Source organism: Mesoplodon densirostris, chromosome 12 (assembly GCF_025265405.1).
Source record: "Mesoplodon densirostris isolate mMesDen1 chromosome 12, mMesDen1 primary haplotype, whole genome shotgun sequence".
Taxonomy (NCBI): domain Eukaryota; kingdom Metazoa; phylum Chordata; class Mammalia; order Artiodactyla; family Ziphiidae; genus Mesoplodon; species Mesoplodon densirostris.
The window spans coordinates 67,045,215-67,068,061 of NC_082672.1; the positions used below are offsets into that span (position 1 = coordinate 67,045,215).

The window sequence follows — 22,847 nt, forward strand, 5'->3', positions numbered from 1 at the left end:
GTGTTCTGCCTATGTTTTCCTCTAGGAGTTTGATAGTGTCTGGCCTTACATTTAGGTCTTTAATCCATTTTGAGCTAATTTTTGTGTATGGTGTTAGGGAGTGATCTAATCTCATACTTTTACATGTCCCTGTCCAGTTTTCCCAGCACCACTTATTGAAGAGACTGTCCTTTCTCCACTGTACATTCCTGCCTCCTTTATCAAAGATAAGGTGACCATATGTCCGTGGGTTTATCTCTGGGCTTTCTATCCTGTTCCATTGATCTATATTTCTGTTTTTGTGCCAGTACCATACTGTCTTGATTACTGTAGCTTTGTAGTATAGTCTGAAGTCAGGGAGCCTGATTCCTCCAGCTCCGTTTTTCGTTCTCAAGATTGCTTTGGCTATTCGGGGTCTTTTGTGTTTCCATACAAATTGTGAAATTTTTTGTTCTAGTTCTGTGAAAAATGCCATTGGTAGTTTGATAGGTATTGCATTGAATCTGTAGATTGTTTTCGGTAGTAGAGTCATTTTCACAATGTTGATTCTTCCAATCCAAGAACATGGTACATCTCTCCATCTATTTGTATCATCTTTAATTTCTTTCATCAGTGTCTTATAATTTTCTGCATACAGGTCTTTTGTCTCCTTAGGTAGGTTTATTCCTAAATATTTTATTCTTTTTGTTGCAATGGTAAATGGGAGTGTTTCCTTGATTTCACTTTCAGATTTTTCATCATTAGTATATAGGAATGCCAGAGATTTCTGTGCATTAATTTTGTATCCTGCAACTTTACCAAATTCATTGATTAGCTCTAGCAGTTTTCTGGTAGCATCTTTAGGATTCTCTATGTATAGTATCATGTCATCTGCAAACAGTGACAGCTTTACTTCTTCTTTTCCCATTTGGATTCCTTTTATTTCCTTTTCTTCTCTGATTGCTGTGGCTAAAACTTCCAAAACTATGTTGAATAAGAGTGGTGAGAGTGGGCAACCTTGTCTTGTTCCTGATCTTAGTGGAAATGGTTTCAATTTTTCACCATTGAGGACGATGCTGGCTGTGGGTTTGTCATATATGGCCTTTATTATGTTGAGGAAAGTTCCCTCTATGCCTACTTTCTGCAGGGTTTTTATCATAAATGGATGCTGAATTTTGTCAAAAGCTTTCTCTGCATCTAATGAGATGATCATATGGTTTTTCTCCTTCAGTTTGTTAATATGGTGTATCACATTGATTGATTTGCGTATATTGAAGAATCCTTGCATTCCTGGAATAAACCCCACTTGATCATGGTGTATGATCCTTTTAATGTGCTGTTGGATTCTGTTTGCTAGTATTTTGTTGAGGATTTTTGCATCTATGTTCATCAGTGATATTGGCCTGTAGTTTTCTTTCTTTGTGACATCCTTGTCTGGTTTTGGTATCAAGGTGATGGTGGCCTCGTAGAATGAGTTTGGGAGTGTTCCTCCCTCTGCTATATTTTGGAAGAGTTTGAGAAGGATAGGTGTTAGCTCTTCTCTAAATGCTTGATAGAATTCGCCTGTGAAGCCATCTGGTCCTGGGCTTTTGTTTGTTGGAAGATTTTTAATCACAGTTTCAATTTCAGTGCTTGTGATTGGTCTGTTCATATTTTCTATTTCTTCCTGATTCAGTCTTGGCAGGTTGTGCATTTCTAAGAATTTGTCCATTTCTTCCAGGTTGTCCATTTTATTGGCATAGAGTTGCTTATAGTAATCTCTCATGATCTTTTGTATTTCTGCAGTGTCAGTTGTTACTTCTCCTTTTTCATTTCTAATTCTATTGATTTGAGTCTTCTCCCTTTTTTTCTTGATGAGTCTGGCTAATGGTTTATCAATTTTGTTTATCTTCTCAAAGAACCAGCTTTTAGTTTTATTGATCTTTGCTATCGTTTCCTTCATTTCTTTTTCATTTATTTCTGATCTGATTTTTATGATTTCTTTCCTTCTGCTAACTTTGGGATGTTTTTGTTCTTCTTTCTCTAATTGCTTTAGGTGCAAGGTTAGGTTGTTTATTCGAGATATTTCCTGTTTCTTAAGGTGGGATTGTATTGCCATAAACTTCCCTCTTAGAACTGCTTTTGCTGCATCCCATAGGTTTTGGGTCGTCGTGTCTCCATTGTCATTTGTTTCTAGGTATTTTTTAATTTCCTCTTTGATTTCTTCAGTGATCACTTCGTTATTAAGTAGTGTATTGTTTAGCCTCCATGTGTTTGTATGTTTTACAGCTCTTTTCCTGTAATTGATATCTAGTCTCATAGCATTGTGGTCAGAAAAGATACTTGATACAATTTCAATTTTCTTAAATTTACCAAGGCTTGATTTGTGACCCAAGATATGATCTATCCTGGAGAATGTTCCATGAGCACTTGAGAAAAATGTGTATTCTGTTGTTTTTGGATGGAATGTCCTATAAATATCAATTAAGTCCATCTTGTTTAATGTATCATTTAAAGCTTGTGTTTCCTTATTTATTTTCATTTTGGATGACCTGTCCATTGGTGAAAGTGGGGTGTTAAAGTCCCCTACTATGATTGTGTTACTGTCGATTTCTCCTTTTATGGCTGTTAATATTTCCCTTATGTATTGAGGTGCTCCTATGTTTGGTGCATAAATATTTACAATTGTTATATCTTCTTCTTGGATTGATCCCTTGATCATTATGTAGTGTCCTTCTTTGTCTCTTCTAGTAGTCTTTATTTTAAAGTCTATTTTGTCTGATATGAGAATTGCTACTCCAGCTTTCTTTTGGTTTCCATTTGCATGGAATATCTTTTTCCATCCCCTTACTTTCAGTCTGTATGTGTCTCTAGGTCTGAAGTGGGTCTCTTGTAGACAGCATATATATGGGTCTTGTTTTTGTATCCATTCAGCCAGTCTGTGTCTTTTGGTGGGAGCATTTAGTCCATTTACATTTAAGGTAATTATTGATATGTATGTTCCTATTCCCATTTTCTTAATTGTTTTGGGTTCGTTATTGTAGTTCTTTTCCTTCTGTTGTGTTTCTTGCCTAGAGAAGCTCCTTTAGCATTTGTTGTAAAGCTGGTTTGGTGGTGCTGAACTCTCTCAGCTTTTGCTTGTCTGTAAAGGTTTTAATTTCTCCATCAAATCTGAATGAGATCCTTGCTGGGTAGAGTAATCTTGGTTGCAGGTTTTTCTCCTTCATCACTTTAAGTATGTCCTGCCACTCCCTTCTGGCTTGTAGAGTTTCTGCTGAGAGATCAGCTGTTATCCTGATGGGGATTCCCTTGTGTGTTATTTGTTGTTTTTGCCTTGCTGCTTTTAATATGATTTCTTTGTGTTTAATTTTTGACAGTTTGATTAATATGTGTCTTGGTGTATTTCTCCTTGGATTTATTCTGTATGGGACTCTCTGTGCCTCCTGGACTTGATTAACTATTTCCTTTCCCATATTAGGGAAGTTTTCAACTATAATCTCTTCAAATATTTTCTCAGTCCCTTTCTTTTTCTCTTCTTCTTCTGGAACCCCTATAATTCGAATGTTGGTGCGTTTAATGTTGTCCCAGAGGTCTCTGAGACTGTCCTCTGTTCTTTTCATTCTTTTTTCTTTATTTTGCTCTGCAGCAGTTATTTCCACTATTTTATCTTCCACCTCACTTATCCGTTCTTCTGCCTCAGTTATTCTGCTATTGATCCCATCTAGAGTAATTTTTATTTCATTTATTGTGTTTTTAATCGATGCTTGATTCGTCTTTAGTTCTAGGTCCTTGTTAACTGTTTCTTGCATTTTGTCTATTCTATTTCCAAGATTTTGGATCATCTTTACCATCATTATTCTGAATTCTTTTTCAGATAGACTGCCTATTACCTCTTCATTTGTTAGGTCTGGTGGGTTTTTATCTTGCTCCTTCTCCTGCTGTGTGTTTTTCTGTCTTCTCATTTTGCTTATGTTACTGTGTTTGGGGTCTCCTCTTTGCAGGCTGCAGGTTCGTAGTTCCCATTGTTTTTGGTGTCTGTCCCCAGTGGCTAAGGTTGGTTTAGTGGGTTGTGTAGGCTTCTTGGTGGAGGGGACTACTGCCTGTGTTCTGGTGGATGAGGCTGGATCTTGTCTTTCTGGTGGGCAGGTCCACGTCTGGTGGTGTGTTTTGGGGTGTTTGCGGACTTTTTATGATTTGAGGCAGCCTCTCTGCTAATGGGTGGCGTTGTGTTCCTGTCTTGCTAGTTGTTTGGCATAGGGTGTCCAGCACTGTAGCTTGCTGGTCGTTGAGTGAAGCTGGGTGCTGGTGTTGAGATGGAGATCTCTGGAAGATTTTCGCCGTTTGATATTATGTGGAGCTGGGAGGTCTCTTGTGGACCAGTGTCCTGAAGTTGGCTCTCCCACCTCAGAGGCACAGCACTGACTCCTGGCTCCTCAACTTGGGATGATTTGTTTTCTATTCATGTATTCCACAGATGCAGGGTACATGAAGTTGATTGTGGAGCTTTAATCCGCTGCTTCTGAGGCTGCTGGGAGAGGTTTCCCTTTCTCTTCTTTGTTCTCACAGCTCCTGGGTCTCAGCTTTGGATTTGGCCCCGCCTCTGCATGTAGGTCGCCGGAGGGCGTCTGTTCTTCACTCAGACAGGACAGGGTTAAAGGAGCAGCCTCTTCGGGGACTCTGGCTCACTCAGGCCGGGCGGGAGGGAGGGGCACGGAGTGCGGGGCGAGCCTGCAGCGGCAGAGGTCGGCGTGACGTTGCACCAGCCCGAGGCGCGCCGTGCGTTCTCCCAGGGAAGCCGCCCCTGGATCCCGGGACCCTGGCAGTGGCAGGCTGCACAGGCTCCCGGAAGGGCGGTGTGGACAGTGACCTGCGCTCGCACACAGGCTTCTTGGCGGCGGTAGCAGCAGCCCCAGCGTCCCACGCCCGTCTCTGGGCTCCGCGCTTTCAGCCGCGACTCGCGCCCGTCTCTGGAGCTCCTTTACGCGGCGCTCTTAATCCCCTCTCCTCGCGCACCAGGAAACCAAGAGGGAAGGAAAAGTCTCCTGCCTCTTCGGCAGCTCCAGAGTTTTCCCGGACTCCCTCCCGGCTAGCTGTGGCACATTAGCCCCCTTCAGACTGAGTTCTCGCCGCCAGCTGCAGTCCTCTCCGTGCGCTCTGACGGAAGCCCGAGCCTCAGCTCCAGCGCCGCCCGCCCCGGCGGGGGAGCAGACAAGCCTCTCGGGCTGGTGAGTGCCGCTCGGCAGTGCTCCTCTGTGCGGGAATCTCTCTGCTTTGCCCTACTCAGGTATGTGGGGAGTTTCTTGCCTTTTGGGAGGTCTGGGGTCTTCTGCCAGCGTTCAGTAGGTGTTCTGTAGGAGTTGTTCCACGTGTAGCTGTATTTCTGGTGTATCTCCATTTTCCTTTTAACAAAACTTTATCATATTTACTGTAACTATTTTTCCTAGTTTGTCATTTTTCTTTTAGTAAACAGGAATATTTCATTTTTATAAACTCCTTCTGACAGTATATGTACATTAAGAAAAATACTTACTGTGTTACATTCCTTAACTCTTCCTCAGGAAAAGAAAATAAAATGTCCCCCCAAATCCCTAGAAGGCACCACTGCTGCTGAAATGGAAGAGGAAAGAGACAGAAAAGAGGGAGCCAAACTGTGAGGGTTAATGAGAGAGGAGTCCTACTCCCTCTGTCGAGCGTTAAACCATTCAATTGCAGTAAAGAAGGACATCAGAAGAGAAAAATGTGATCTTTTTCCACAGAGAAATTAATTACTTTCTTAGATTTGAAACCTTTCCAGTGAAAAATTTCCTGTTGCCCAGAAGCCCCTTTCTAATTAATGATATCTTTAGTTTCTCAGGTAAGCTCACGCTGCACAAATCCCTTCTCAGCTTATAAGGGAAGAGGCTTTTAAGGTGTGAACTGCAGGCTGAAAGAACAGGAAAGTTACACAGAGGAAATGAACTGACAGCTGGAGTCCAGGCATCCCACTCTTAACTCTTGGAGCCAATGAGGGGCTACAAGAATCTTTGCCCCTGGGCTCAGTGGAGAGGAGTGTGTGCTGACTCAAGGCTCCAGCGCATTCTTGAAAACGCACTGCACAGTTAACTTCCAGATTACTGAGGACAATTGTAGAGATCAATAGAAAACACCAACCTCTAAAGACATTTCCTACAGCATAATGTGAAGAAGTGGAATACATGAAGCAGTGAGCCACAGAAAATCAGGTCTTAGCACTAATTAGAAAATTTTCTAAGCTTTCTCTCTCAAGAAAATCAGTTCATCAGTTACAGCACCAATTTGAAACATGGTTTACAAATTTTCATTTGGGCTGAAAAAAATTACAGCCGGATAATGGTCTAAATAAAATTGTGAGACTGATTAATTACTTACTGTTAATAAAATTGTGACAGAAAATTGATTATTCACTAGTAGTTAAAAGCTGTTTTACACATGTCAGAATGAAGACTGGCTATGAAGCAGAGAAAATAAAACTCCACTAGAGTATCTTGTTTAATCAGAAAGGGAAGAAAGGAGCTTACTACTGTGTCTCCAGAAACATAACTTCTTCCCTTAAACTGTGATTTTATAACATTTACTTCCAACAACTTATTAAATGCTCGCCTTGTGATTAGCTATTAATCCCAACTAGCAAAGCAATCTTTTTTCTGTTATAGCTTGATTTTGTTTGACCTAGAGTACAGATGCCCCAGAGCACTATGATACATATGTATATCTGGCAGCCTGTGTTTCTTCTCAACTAAATAATTTAGAGGTTAATTCTGCTCTTCCTGTTGCTGGAAATTCCTGCTTAACCTCCACGCAAATCCACCTGTCTCATTTGAGTTTTGTATGAGTGATCCGACTGTTCACACTAATGTGAACATTGCCCCTGAAAATACACCTGCCAAAAGCTACTCTTCTTTTAAATAAAAATCAGAAAATATATTCTCCTTGAGCAGAACAATTGGACCATGTTTTCTCCTCACTCAAAGGGATACAGCCTTATAGAAATAGGCAGCCAGCATGTTAGCTGACCCATCATCTTTCTTTAAAGGAAAATCACACTTCCTGTCCTGAGTGATTGGTTTGACCAACCACTACCTATAGGTCTATCATCCTCCTCATGTGCAGACTCAAAATGTGGTAAAATGTGGATCTATTTCCTTGCCTTTCATTCTTTCTGAATGTTAGTTAAAGTTTTAATACTTGTTATAATAAAATATGTAAATACAAGAACAGGATAAATGAATAAATAGGAATTGTAAATATATGTTAGGACCAACTAAATATCTGCAAGAGTACATAGTTGTATTCTAAAGTCATATGAAGATTTGCCTGCTAAACATTAGGCAGACTGGAATACTAAATTATATGCCTAACAAAAAAGAAAATCTTCCAAAACCCCAGTGCCTGAGATGACCACTGTTAACATTTGGCGTATATCCTTTCTGATTTTTCCATTCTTATATATCTTGGGTTTTTTTTGTTTTACAGTAGTGGGTCTCATACTATATAGCCAGTTTTGTACTGTGTTTTCTATACCAGTAAACATACATCTAAAACATCATTCTTTATAGATGGTTTTTATGAATTTTATGAACGCCCTAATTTGGTTACCCAAACCTTAAAAGATTTTTAGATGCTATACCTGGATCTATTTTTTTCATATAATTTTGACTTCATGATTGCTTTATGATAATTAATGCATACCAGGCTCCACTTAAAGCCTAGTATTGTATCAAAACATTAGCTTTTAGAGGAAACTATGCAACATAATGTGAAATCCAGCTAAATACTTTTTTTTTATTGAACGACAACAGTTAGTTCCTCAGGTTCATCTGCTATCAATTAGGGTGATAAGCAGGCACTCAAAAGCTAGTTTTTCAATTATGTTTTCTACCTTTCAATCGAAATGTTCCTCTCGTTGCATATTGTGTAGTAATTTTGAAAAGGCTTCATCTTAGCAACCAAGAGATAACTTTAAAATCAAGAATCTAAACCAATTAATTCCTAACATTAATTACTTCTTTTAAAACAAAAGGTACTTTAAAGTAAGTGACTGTAAATATACTTTTTATCCCACTAACAGTCCTTATCTCTTTTCCCCCAGCTCACAATTCTGTTGACAACTCATGCTCAGACTCAAATCATCATTCAAATCATACTTAAAGCATAATTCTGAGCTCTCTTTGTACATGCTAATTCCACAACCACCAGATGTAAAAGCCACACAGAAATTCCTATAGAATATTATTAGCTTGCAAGGAGCAGAATTAAGATGCATAGAAGTATCTTCTATAGCAAGTAAATATTTTGGTTTTAATTACATTATTACCTTGTTTTATGCTACTAATTACTACAATTTATTGTATAACCGACTCTGAGAAAAAAATATTACCAGAGAAGTTCTGCAGTCTTACACTGAAGATAGTATATACTAATGATTTTGATTTTGCCTAACCCCTCTGTTCCCTTAAAAATACAATGTAAAATATTTTTATAATAGGTTTGATAAATCTTTCCTATTTTCCCACTAATATATAAAGTTATCATATGCTACAGTTATTTGTTGATTTATTTCTCATAAATCACAGGGCAATAAAAAAAATTATATTTTCAAGTCTGGGACAATGTATTAAGCTGTCTTTATTCCCTAGAACCCAGGCCAGGACTTGAAAGTTAGTAGGTGCTCAATTAATTTTACTAACTAAATTAATGAATTAATCATATAAAGCATTCATTTCACTTAACATAATATAAGCATTATTGTTAAATACTAGCTAGTATCTATTTCAGCCTCTATAGATTAAAAACCTGCAGCCTTAGAGCAAAAGACTGAACATTAGAAATAATAACAGTTTGCTGTAGATTGAAAACAAATGAACTCATTCTGAGACTCCGCAGTCATTCATAAGCCACTTGAGGGGCCTGCCCTCTTGCAGTTTATGACCCCAGTCAAGGCTTTCTAGTGAAATAAAGCCCTGTGCTCGGGGCCTCCCTGGTGGCGCAGTGGTTAAGAGTCCGCCTGCCGATGCAGGGGATACGGGTTCGTGCCCCGGTCTGGGAGGATCCCATATGCCGCGGAGCGGCTGGGCCCGTGAGCCATGGCCGCTGGGCCTGCGCGTCCGGAGCCTGTGCTCCGCAACGGGAGAGGCCACGGCAGTGAGAAGCCCGCATACCGCAAAAAGAAAAAAAAAAAAAGCCCTGTGCTCACTCTGGGGCCATCCATTGTTCTCTCTGTAATTTGTACCAAATTGTAAAGGTTATAAATACTTGCCGGTGAAGCTGCATTCATTCACACTTAGGTGCCTTTTTTTAATAACTACGAGACCAGGGACTAGTATTTACTTACTTCATAATAACCTAATCGTACATACCTTTGAACTCAGGATGTTCTTCAAATGTCATGATTTATTATGTCCTTCTTGGTCACATAATAGTCAACCTCGTCAAATTCAACTAGGCCAACGTCACTCTTCTAGGAGTAGTAGCTAGCAATAAAAAGTGAGGAGTTATTTCTTACATGAAACTATATGCATTTAAATTTTTTTCAGATTTAAAAAACTAATAAATTATGTTGCAAAGGACAATAAAATGAGTGAAAATAAGCATAGTTAAATACATAAATTTTCTCTGCCTACCACTTCTAAGCCTATTTTCTTCTTGTTGTTGTGCTTTTTGTTTAATTTTTCTTGAACTAATGTGCCCTCTAATGGTTGAAATAAAAATATAATCAGAACCATAAAAGAAGTGTCAACTTACTAACTGCCAGGAATATTTATTTCTATTCAATAAATACTTCTTTGACTTGAACCTATGCCTTCAAGATTAAAATGGATATGTCTTTAATAAATAACAAGAAAAATATGCATTTTGTTTATTCTGTAAGATAGATAATGCAAACGAGGTACAGCAAACAGACCTTGTCAAACAGATTTAAGTGTTAGTTCCTATGAAAAAAAAGCATCAAATATTTTTAATGATATCTATAATTAAGTCTTGCATCTGCTGAAGTTGAAATACAGATTGGGGTTATACCTATTCTAATATTATAATTTAAGCATTTAATTTAAAAAATCTGTTAGTCCAAAATAGATTATTTTGGTTCTTCATTTTTACTTCTCTAACCTTAAATGAAAGTCTGCCCCTAATCTCTAAAAAATATAAACATATGTACACTGAAAAAGTTAAATACAGTGCTATTTTTTCAGTTTACCCGCAGTGTACATGCTCTCTTACTTTTGGTTCAGCTGTAATAACAAAGTAATGGAAATGTAGTCATTACCCAGTTAATGTGACCAATGGCAATAGTCCACTGAGCTAAGGAGATTCAGGGAGAAATTGCTTGAATGATTTAGCTTCGCCTACTAAATTCAGGAAAGTTATTGTAGTTTTACAACACAATTTATTTCTAACAAGAATTTGGTCAAGACAGAAAAACATATATACAGAAAATTTATTTAATTCTGTCTATCCAGAAGAACAGAATTGAAATCAAAGGCATAAACACAGACTACAATGTTTAAAGATTTTCTGCCTTGTTTAACCATTATTGTTAGTACTTTAGATAATTTGCTTCTTATCAAAACGTGGTAGCATGCTCATAACATGGAATTTGCAAGTCCCTTCCAACTGTTAATGCAAAAAAAAAAAAAGGGGGCAGCCTTTTCCCTGCCTCAGAAAGTAAAGACATTATTTTTCCTATTATAACCATGGGGTAACTGTCATTGAGGCGAACTGACCTACCAAATACTGTACAAAGACAGTGACAGAAGCAAGATTAGAATTTAGAATTATTTATGCAGTTTGCTGATTTTGGCTGGTACTTTGTGTGCATAACAGGAATGTGTTATTTTGTTAGAGGAAAAAAATACATCTTCCTGAATTATATTTCTGTTTTTATCTTTCAGCGCTAGTTTTATAGGGAACATTCTGTATTCGGTATATGTTATTTAATTTTTCTTATTTCAAGTGAATACAAAATTATTAAAAGGGCTGAAGTTTGAGGGACAGGAAACCTGGGTTCCAGTTCTGTTTGTGTTCCCAAGGAACTTACACAATACATGAAAGAGGCTGATCCTTGATTGCTCACCCTATAAAGAAGGGGATTGAATTAGATAACCTCTGATCTCCCTTCTAATTTAAAACTGGAGGGTTCTTTTTTATTTTAATAGCAAGATGGAAAAATTCTATTTTTGCAAAATGGTCAAGTACAGTGATAAACTCTAAAAGAAAAAAAAGTTTATTATCTTAAAAAAGCTAAATAACATCTTGCAATTTTAGATTATATTTACAAAATGCTTGTTCAAGACCTGCCTCCACAACCATGGATGCTGGATGTATGAGAGGCAGAATAAGGTGATGATTGAGACATGGACTCCGGAGCTAAAATACTTGGGTTTGAATCCCAGCTCTCTTGGTTACTAGTTTTTTGACTTGGGACAAGTAATTTAACCTCTCCAGATCTTAGTTTCCTCTTCTATAAAATAGGGAAGAGAGTAGCAACCTCATGGAGTTACTGTGAGGATTCATCATATTTTTGTAAATAAAATGCTCAGAATAATGCTAAGTACATAATAAGTGATAAAAAAATGTTAGCTATTTTTAGAATGGCCTATTTAACTTTTTCCCTCAGTCATAATGGCAGAACACTAAAAAGGCAATTAAAACTAATTTTAATGACTCAACCACCTGGCAATCTTAGCCTCTATTTTTTATAATCAAGGTGCTCATAAATCCTAGTTTCCCAGTTCATACCTGTTGCCCTGGGGGATTATGAATAGCAACCTCTTTTACTCTCAGTGTCCAGATTTGGACCATAAAGTATGTAATCACCCTAATTATAATATGGATTATTCAGCAGTTCTCCTGTACAATTAGGAAAATAAATTAGATGGCCTTTGAGGTCACATAAAATATGAGGAGTTTTGTTAAAATATATTGGTTATAAATGGAAAGAAATATTTGAATGTTCTAAAAATAAAGTCTAAAATATTATAAAGAGCTACTAGCTTTGGTCAAGATGACACAATTTGATGGCTTTTTTATGTTTAAATAAACAGTTTGAACTTACATGTGGAGGGCTACTTTTATTTCACTTGTTCAAATGCATGACAATCTCTCTGGAGCTGGGCCCTCATTCTCCTTCGGTTCTTCCTCTCTTCCTCCCTACATGCTTTCACTCCCTCTTCTCTCCACTAGATGTGAGGCAGTGTGGGGAGTGGACAAGCAGGAAGAGCTTCTCCCCTTTCCTTAAACTCAACCATTAAATTAAGCTTCCCCAAAAAGCTGACCAGTCTCCAATCCTAGCCTCGTGAGCAATTGCTCCTAAACAAATATTAACTGAACTTCTTAAATATGGGGAAGAAAAATAGATTTGGAAGAGTCCTATGTCATTGCGTGATAACTACAGAATGACAATATCAAACCCGAGAAGTAATAACATCTTCATTTAGCACATTACTAACATTTTAAAGTATTTATCCAACAGCATGCCCACGCTGCACCTCTACCTTATTATAATTATATTTAACGTTAAAAGGAACACCACCTTAAACCACAAGTAGAATTTATATATTAAGTCCTCAAAATAAAGCTAGGCTTTGGTGCCAGCCCATTTACCAGAAATAGTACAAAGAAGGATGCATTCCCTGTTTAAAGATTTGTCTAAAAGAAGCCTTGTGTTAAACAGGCGTTTGGTCCTGGTTAAGGCTGATGTTCTCAAAGGTATCTGCCCCAAAAGAAATGCCAGTTAAAGAGTATGGAACCCCCAAGGGGGAGGAAGATGGCGGAAGAGTAAGACGCGGAGATCACCTTCCTCCCCACAGATACATCAGAAATTCATCTACACGTGGAACAACTCCTACAGAACACCTACTGAACGCCGACAGAAGACCTCAGACCCCCTAAAAGGCAAGAAACTCCCCACATACCTGGGTAGGGCAAAAGAAAAAAAGAATAAACAGAGACAATAGGATAGGGACGGGACCTGCACCAGTGGGAGGGAGCCGTGAAGGAGGGAAGGTTTCTACACACTGCAAGCCCCTTCGCGGGCGGAGACTGCAGGTGGCGGAGGGGGAAAGCTTCGGAGTAGCGGAGGAGAGCACAGCAACAGGGGTGTGGAGGGCAAAGCGGAGAGATTCCGGCACAGAGGATCGGTGCCCTCAGGCACACACCAGCCCGAGAGGCTTCTCTGCTCGGCCGCCGTGGCGGGCGGGGCTGGGAGCTGAGGCTTGGGTATCGGCTTTCAGTCGGAGCGCAGGGAGAGGACTGGGGCTGGCGGCAGGAAGAGAGCCTGAAGGGGTTAGAGCACCACGGCTAGCCCGGAGGGAGTCCGGGGAAAGGGTCTGGAGTTGCTGAAGAGGCAAGAGTCTTTTTTCACTTTCACTTTCGTTTCCTGGTGTGCGAGGAGAGGGCATTAAAAGGGCTGCTTAGGGAAGCGCCGGAGACAGGCGCGAGCCGCGGGTAAGGCGTGGACCTCGGAGACGGGCGTGGGCCGCCGCCGCGGCCCGCCGCCGCCCGCCGCCCGCCGCCGCCCGCCGCCGCCGCCGCCGAGGCCCGCTGCCGCCGCCGCCCCCGCGGCCCGCCACCGCCGCTGCCTGCCGCCGCCCGCCGCCGCCGCAGCCGCGGGGCCTGTGTGCGAGCGCGGGTCACTGTCCGCCCCGCCTTCCGGGGGACCTGTGCACCCCGCCACTGCCGGGGTCCCGATACCCGGGGACGGCTTTCCCGGGAAAGCGCACGGAGCGCCACGGGCTGCTGCAACGTCACGCCGGCCTCTGCCGCCGCAGGCCCGCCCCACACTGCGCGCCCCTCCCTCCCCTCTGCATGAGTGAGCCAGAGCCCCCGAATCAGCGGCTCCTTTAAACCCGTCCTGTCTGAGCGAAGAACGGACGCCCTCCGGCGACCTACGCACAGAGGCGGGGCCAGGTCCAAGGCTGATACCCGGGAGCTGTGAGAGCAGAGTCAGGGAAATCTCTCTGTGCAGCCTCGGAGGCAGCGGATTAAAGCTCCACGGTCCATTTGATGTGCCCTGCGTCTGTGGAGTGCATGAATGGACAGCGAATCATCCCAAATGGAGGAAGTGGACTTTGAGGACAAGATTTAAGACTTTCCCCCCTTTTCCTCTTTTTACAACGAATTATTCCAAAGTAAGGAGGTGGACTTAGAGAGCAAGATTTCAGACTTCTTGCCCTTTTCCTCTTTTTACAACGAATTATCCCAAATTGAGGAGGTGGGCTTGGAGAGCAAGATTTTTGATTTTTCCCCCTGCTCTCTTTTTGTGAATGTGTATGTGTAATCTTCTGTGTAAGATTCTCTCTGTATAGCTTTGCTTCCACCATATGTCCCAGGGTTCTATCGGTCCGTTTTTTTTTTTTTTTTTCAATAATTACTTTCTAATTTTAATAACGCTACTATATTTCATACTTTATTCTATTTTACTTTACCTGCTCTTTCTTTTTTTCCTACCTTCCCTTCCTCCCTCCCTCCCTCCGCTCTTCCTTTCCTTCTTTCTTTTTCTTTCCTCCCTCCCTCCCACCCTTCTTCTTTCCACTTTCTTTTTCTTTCCTTCCTCCCTCCCTCCCTCCTGTCTTTCTTTCTTTCTTCCCTTCCTCCCTCCCTCCCTCCCTTCTTCCATTCACTCTTCCTTTTGCTTTCATTGCCCCCTCCCTCCCTCCTTTCTTTCCTTCTTTCTTTCCATCCTTCCTCACTCCCTCCCTCCTTTCTTTCTTTCTTCCTTCCTTCCTTCCTTTCTTCCCTTCTTCCTTTCTTTCCCTCTCTCTTTCTTTCTTCTACTAATTCTTTCTTTCTGCTTTTTCTCCCTGTTATTCTGAGCTGGGTGGATGAAAGGCTCTTGGTGCTGCAGCCAGGAGCCAGTGCTGTGCCTCTGAAGTGGGAGAGCCAACTTCAGGACACGGGTCCACAAGAGACCTCCCAGCTCCACATAATATCAAGCAGCGAAAATCTCCCAGAGATCTCCATCCCAACACCAGCACCCAGCTTCAGTCAACGACCAGCAAGCTACAGTGCTGGTCACCCTATGCCAAGCAACTAGCAAGGCAGGAACACAACCCCACCCATTAGCAGAGAAGCTACCTAAAAACATAATAAGGCCATAGGCACCCCAAAACACACCACCAGACGTGGACCTGTCCACCAGAAAGACAAGATCGAGCCTCAACCACCAGAACACAGGCATTACTCCCCCCCACCAGGAAGCCTATACAACCTACTGAAACAACCTTAGCCACTGGGGTCAGACACGAAAAACAACGGGAACTACGAATCTGCAGCCTGCAAAAAGGAGACCCCAAACACAGTAACATAAGCAAAATGAGAAGACAGAAAAACACACAGCAGGTGAAGGAGCAAGATAAAAACCTACCAGACCTAACAAATGAAGAGGTAATAGGCAGTCTACCTGAAAAAGAATTCAGAATAATGATGGTAAAGATGATCCAAAATCTTGGAAATAGAATAGACAAAATGCAAGAAACAGTTAACAAGGACCTAGAAGAACTAAAGATGAATCAAGCATCGATTAAAAACACAATACATGAAATAAAAAATACTCTAGATGGGATCAATAGCAGAATAACTGAGGCAGAAGAACGGATAAGTGAGGTGGAAGATAAAATAGTGGAAATAACTGATGCAGAGCAAAATAAAGAAAAAAGAATGAAAAGAACAGAGGACAGTCTCAGAGACCTCTGGGACAACATTAAACGCACCAACATTCGAATTATAGGGGTTCCAGAAGAAGAAGAGAAAAAGAAAGGGACTGAGAAAATATTTGAAGAGATTATAGTTGAAAACTTCCCCAATATGGGAAAGGAAATAGTTAATCAAGTCCAGGAGGCACAGAGAGTCCCATACAGAATAAATCCAAGGAGAAATACACCAAGACACATATTAATCAAACTGTCAAAAATTAAACACAAAGAAATCATATTAAAAGCAGCAAGGCAAAAACAACAAATAACACACAAGGGAATCCCCATCAGGTTAACAGCTGATCTCTCAGCAGAAACTCTACAAGCCAGAAGGGAGTGGCAGGACATAATTAAAGTGATGAAGGAGAGAAACCTGCAGCCAAGATTACTCTACCCAGCAAGGATCTCATTCAGATTTGATGGAGAAATTAAAACCTTTACAGACAAGCAAAAGCTGAGAGAGTTCAGCACCACCAAACCAGCTTTACAACAAATGCTAAAGGAACTTCTCTAGGCAAGAAACACAACAGAAGGAATATACCTACAATAACGAACCCAAACCAATTAAGGAAATGGGAATAGGAACATACATATCAATAATTACCTTAAATGTAAATGGACTAAATGCTCCCACCAAAAGACACAGAGTGGCTGAATGGATACAAAAACAAGACCCATATATATGCTGTCTACAAGAGACCCACTTCAGACCTAGAGACACATACAGACTGAAAGTAAGGGGATGGAAAAAGATATTCCATGCAAATGGAAATCAAAAGAAAGCTGGAGTAGCAATTCTTATATCAGACAAAATAGACTTTAAAATAAAGACTATTAGAAGAGACAAAGAAGGACACTACATAATGATCAAGGGATCGATCCAAGAAGAAGATATAACAATTGTAAATATTTATGCACCCAACATAGGAGCACCTCAATACATAAGGCAAGTACTAACAGCCATAAAAGGGGAAATCGACAGTAACACAATCATAGTAGGGGACTTTAACACCCCACTTTCACCAATGGACAGATCGTCCAAAATGAAAATAAATAAGGAAACACAAGCTTTAAATGATACATTAAACAAGATGGACTTAGTTGATATTTATAGGACATTTCATCCAAAAACAACAGAATACACATTTTTCTCAAGTGCTCATGGAACATTCTCCAGGATAGATCATATCTTGGGTCACAAATCAAGCCTTGGTAAATTTAAGAAAATTGAAATTGTATCAAGTATCTTTTCCGACCACAATGCTATGAGACTAGACATCAATTACAGGAAAAGATCTGTAAAAAATACAAACACATGGAGGCTAAACAATACACTACTCAATAACGAAGTGATCACTGAAGAAATCAGAGAGGAAATTAAAAAATACCTAGAAACAAATGACAATGGAGACACGACAACCCAAAACCTATGGGATGCAGCAAAAGCAGTTCTAAGGGGGAAGTTTATAGCAATACAATCCCACCTTAAGAAACAGGAAACATTTCGAGTAAACAACCTGACCCTGCACCTAAAGCAATTAGAGAAAGAAGAACAAAAAACCCCCAAAGCTAGCAGAAGGAAAGAAATCATAAAGATCAGATCAGAAATAAATGAAAAAGAAATGAAGGAAACGATAGCAAAGATCAACCAAACTAAAAGCTGGTTCTTTGAGAAGATAAACAAAATTGACAAACCATTAGCCAGACTCATCAAGAAAAGAAGGGAGAAGACTCAAATCAATAGAATTAGAAATGAAAAAGGAGAAGTAACAACTGACACTGCAGAAATACAAAAGATCATGAGAGATTACTACAAGCAACTCTATGCCAATAAAATGGACAACCTGGAAGAAATGGACAAATTCTTAGAAATGCACAACCTGCCAAGACTGACTCAGGAAGAAATAGAAAATATGAATAGACCAATCACAAGCACTGAAATTGAAACTGTGATTAAAAATCTTCCATCAAACAAAAGCCCAGGACCAGATGGCTTCACAGGCGAATTCTATCAAACATTTAGAGAAGAGCTAACACCCATCCTTCTCAAACTCTTCCAAACAATTTCAGAGGAAGGAACACTCCCAAACTCATTCTACGAGGCCACCATCACCTTGATACCAAAACCAGGCAAGGATGTCACAAAGAAAGAAAACTACAGGCCAATATCACTGATGAACATAGATGCAAAAATCCTCAACAAAATACTAGCAAACAGAATCCAACAGCACATTAAAAGGATCATACACCATGATCAAGTGGGGTTTATTCCAGGAATGCAAGGATTCTTCAATATACGCAAATCAATCAATGTGATACACCATATTAACAAGTTGAAGGAGAAAAACCATATGATCATCTCAATAGATGCAGAGAAAGCTTTCGACAAAATTCAACACCCATTTATGATAAAAACCCTGCAGAAAGTAGGCATAGAGGGAACTTTCCTCAACATAATAAAGGCCATATATGACAAACCCACAGCCAACATTGTCCTCAATGGTGAAAAACTGAAACCATTTCCACTAAGATCAGGAACAAGACAAGGGTGCCCACTCTCACCACTCTTATTCAACCTAGTTTTGGAAGTTTTAGCCACAGCAATCAGAGAAGAAAAGGAAATAAAAGGAATCCAAATCGGAAAAGAAGAAGTAAAGCTGTCATTGTTTGCAGATGACATGATACTATACATAGAGAATCCTAAAGATGCTACCGAAAAACTACTAGAGCTAATCAATGAATTTGGTAAAGTAGCAGGTTACAAAATTAATGTACAGAAATCTCTGGCATTCCTGTACACTAATGATGAAAAATCTGAAAATGAAATCAAGAAAACACTCCCATTTACCATTGCAACAAAAAGAATAAAATATCTAGGAATAAACCTACCTAAGGAGACAAAAGACCTGTATGCAGAAAATTATAAGACACTGATGAAAGAAATTAAAGATGATACAAACAGATGGAGAGATATACCATGCTCCTGGATTGGAAGAATCAATATTGTGAAAATGACTCTACTACCCAAAGCAATCTACAGATTCAATGCAATCCCTATCAAACTACCACTGGCATTTTTCACAGAACTAGAACAAAAAATTTCAAAATTTGTTTGGAAAAACAAAAGACCCCGAATGGCCAAAGCAATCTTGAGAACGAAAAAAGGAGCTGGAGGAATCAGGCTCCCTGACTTCAGACTATACTACAAAGCTACAGTAATTAAGACAGTGTGGTACTGGCATAAAAACAGAAATATAGATCAGTGGATCAGGATAGAAAGCCCAGAGATAAACCCACGCACATATGGCCAACTTATCTTTGATAAAGGAGGCAGGACTGTACAGTGGAGAAAGGACAGCCTCTTCAATAAGTGGTGCTGGGAAAACTGGACAGGGACATGTAAAAGTATGAGATTAGATCATTCCCTAACACCATACACAAAAATAAGCTCAAAATGGATTAAAGACTTAAATGTAAGGCCAGAAACTATCAAACTCTTAGAGGAAAACAGGTAGAACACTCTATGACATAAATCACAGCAAGATCCTTTTGGACCCACCTCCTAGAGAAATGGAAATAAAAACAAAGATAAACACATGGGACCTAATGAAACTTCAAAGCTTTTGCACAGCAAAGGAAACCATAAACAAGACCAAAAGACAACCCTCAGAATGGGAGAAAATATTTGCAAATGAAGCAACTGACAAAGGATTAATCTCCAAAATTTATAAACAGCTCATGCAGCTCAATAACAAAAAAACAAACAACCCAATCCAAAAATGGGCAGAAGACTTAAATAGGCATTTCTCCAAAGAAGATATACAGACTGCCAACAAACACATGAAAGAATGCTCAACATCATTAATCATTAGAGAAATGCAAATCAAAACTACAATGAGATATCATCTCACACCAGTCAGAATGGCCATCATCAAGAAATCTAGAAACAATAAATGCTGGAGAGGGTGTGGAGAAAAGGGAACACTCTTGCACTGCTGGTGGGAATGTGAATTGGTACAGCCACTATGGAGAACAGTATGGAGGTTCCTTAAAAAACTAAAAATAGAACTACCATATGATCCAGCAATCCCACTACTAGGCATATACCCAGAGAAAACCATAATTCAAAAAGAGACATGTACCAAAATGTTCATTGCAGCTCTATTCACAATAGCCCGGAGCTGGAAACAACCTAAGTGTCCATCATCGGATGAATGGATAAAGAAGATGTGGCACATATATACAATGGAATATTACTCAGCCATAAAAAGAAACGAAACTGAGCTTTTTGTAATGAGGTGGATAGACCTAGAGTCTGTCATACAGAGTGAAGTAAGTCAGAAAGAGAAAGACAAATACCGTATGCTAACACATATATATGGAATATAAGAAAAAAAAATGTCATGAAGAACCTAGGGGTAAAACGGGAATAAAGACACAGACCTACTTGAGAATGGACTTGAGGATATGGGGAGGGGGAAGGGTAAGCTGTGACAAAGCGAAAGAGAGGCATGGACATATATACACTACCAAACGTAGGCTAGATAGATAGTGGGAAGCAGCCGCAGAGCACAGGGAGATCAGCTCGGTGCTTTGTGACTGCCTGGAGGGGAGGGATAGGGAGGGTGGGAGGGAGGGAGATGCATGAGGGAGGGGATGTGGGAACAGATGTATATGTATGACTGATTCACTTTGTTATAAAGCAGAAACTAATAAAAAAAAATGGAAAAAATAAAAAAAAATAAAAAAAAATAAAAAAAAAAAAAAGAGTATGGCAGCTTGAGAAATGACAGTTTCACGTCCCTGGTTTAACCGACCAAAAAAGGGGAGAGCTTAATAATATAATACTGTAAAGAGGGAAGAAAGGAGGGTGAAAATGTACCTCTCACGATTAAAAGGGGAGATCAAGAATTATATGACCTAAAAATCTTGGAAGGTTAAATTTGAGGAAGGGAAACATTCATCTCAGGCTAATTTCAATGATCCGTTCCACTTGATTTTCCTGTAAGGAAGTCTCAGATATAATATGAAAACATTCTCTTTAATGCATGCCATAGAAAAGAAGGTTTATTTGACATCTGTGAAGTGTCATTTGATCAGTAACACCAACACAGAAAGTGTAGGAGAATGTATTATTAGGGACAACAATATCTAAAGAGCAACATACTGATTCACAAAATGAACTTCCCAATCATGACATTACCTCAAGTAACCTGGTGTTTTGACTGGTTTCACTAAGACTATTTCTGCTTTTCCTGGATGATCTGTCCTTATATAAAACCATTTGGAAGGAAGCAAATGCAGTTCTGGGCAGTGAGGTCCCAGTCCCGGTTCCCACTTATGAAGTCCCTGCAGGGCAGGAGTCCTTCTGTCCCTCAGACAGTTCCTCCTGCGGCTGGCCCCGAGCAAAGGTATGTTACAATTTTAGAGACACTGAAAGGCTCCAAAAATACCTCCCATGAAATCCAATACTGATAAATTCTCAGTTGTATGGCTTTTCCTGTACCTCAAATGATTGATTTCAGAAGGCCCTTATTAAAATATTAATATTTACTGGAAGACGTAACATTTTATCGTCGACTATGATAGCAACACCAACTTTGTAATTTCATAAGCTCTTTGTTGGAAAAGGATTTGAAAAAATGAGCTTAGTTTTCATTCATTCAAACGTGTATTGTCAGTCTACCAAAGTGAGACTAATTGTTGGAAATCTCAAAATAAATAAAACAGTGTCTGGTGGGGAAGACGGACACATACCCAATCATTTTATCTAGTACGTGATGAATCTTAATAAGGTATCATTTGATAACAAGGAACAGAAACTCAGTTGGTCAAGTTAAATAAAGAAGGTATTAGCATAAAGAGTTAAAAGTGTCTAAAAAGCAATTGCAGCCTCAAGAGGGACTCCAACAGGAATTGACAAGCCAACGAGAACCAAGACAGCTCACCACTCATCCCCTATTTTTTGCACATCACTTATACATGCTTTTCCCTGCAATTTGCCCATTTTACTACCTTTCCTTACAGATCAGCTCTCTTGGCTTACACATATGACCACATCAACCCTTGAGCCCATAAGACCTTACGCATCCAACACCCACAGCCAACTAATTCACTCTCTCTTTCCATCCCCATATCAATTCCTTAGAAAGAGAATCTGACCTAATCCTACCCTAATCCAAGAATAGATTCTCTTTTTCTAAAAATGTATGGATGATGAGGAAATAATCGCCATCTCTAATACAATAAGGTAATTTCAAGGTGAGTCTTGAAGGAAAGGTAAGCATCTTCCAAAGAAACAAAGAGAAAAATGCAATCCAAGCAGACAGACTGTCATGTTCAAAGGTATGGATAAAGCAAAGCAGCCCATATAAAGACGCATGTATAAGGATCCATGGGCGGGAAGTTTTGATGATGCTGGGAAGATAGCCAGGAACTAGATGACAAAGTACTTTTTATGCTTTGCCAAGGAATATGATTTTTATCCAATAGCTGAAGGAGGTGTGGTGTCAAAATTTTTAACTGGAGGAGAAACTAAAGCAGACCTGTGTTTTAGGATGAAGACAAAAAACAAAAAAAACAAAAAACCCTCTAACAGCAGGGCAAACGATGGACTATAGGAAGACCAGGCTGAATGCACCACTCCAGAAGCTATTTCAGTAATTCAAACAAGAGACAGTGTAGTTTCAAAATTGGACCATGGCAAAGAGGATATAGAGGAGAGGAACGATTCAAGAATATTACGAAAGCAGAATATAAGATGAAGTAGAGTCAATTCAGAAAAGCAAAGAATCACAAGCTTTGATACAGGGAGAAGGAAAGTCTAAACCAAACCCAAGGCTGGTGCTAAGCAATGCACCAGACATAGGAAAAGAACACACGGGAAGAAGGGATGGTAGGCATGGAAGACACCCTGTGCATTCTTTCTGATCTATCCTTAGGGTAGCCTTTCCTATGGTCTCTAAATATCTTAACCCACATAAATAAAGGCAGACTCCAAATCTTCAGGATGTGAGCACAAGGGGCATCAAAATCATTGGTAATTCAAGCATTAATCAAAGGTATACTCGAGTTATCCTGTCCTTTTATTAAAATGTCTGTCGACTCAGCCTATCACATAAAAGGACAAGAATTCATTCCTGGTGAAGTCTTAACCTGCCAGTGCCGGGCCTTGTTTCATTATGTATTTAACTAGAAGTTTTC

At 39.8% G+C, this 22,847-nt stretch overlaps 1 long non-coding RNA gene across 2 annotated transcripts in view; it reads right to left on the reverse strand.

The window, feature by feature from the left end:
* The window catches only part of LOC132500277 (uncharacterized), a 271,126-nt gene that overhangs the window by 222,981 nt on the left and 25,298 nt on the right, over nucleotides 1–22,847 (reverse strand). For both annotated transcript variants that reach the window (XR_009534004.1, XR_009534003.1), the window contains exon 2: nucleotides 9,312–9,425. This is a non-coding gene — a long non-coding RNA (uncharacterized LOC132500277). The remainder of the gene's footprint in view (nucleotides 1–9,311; nucleotides 9,426–22,847) is intronic.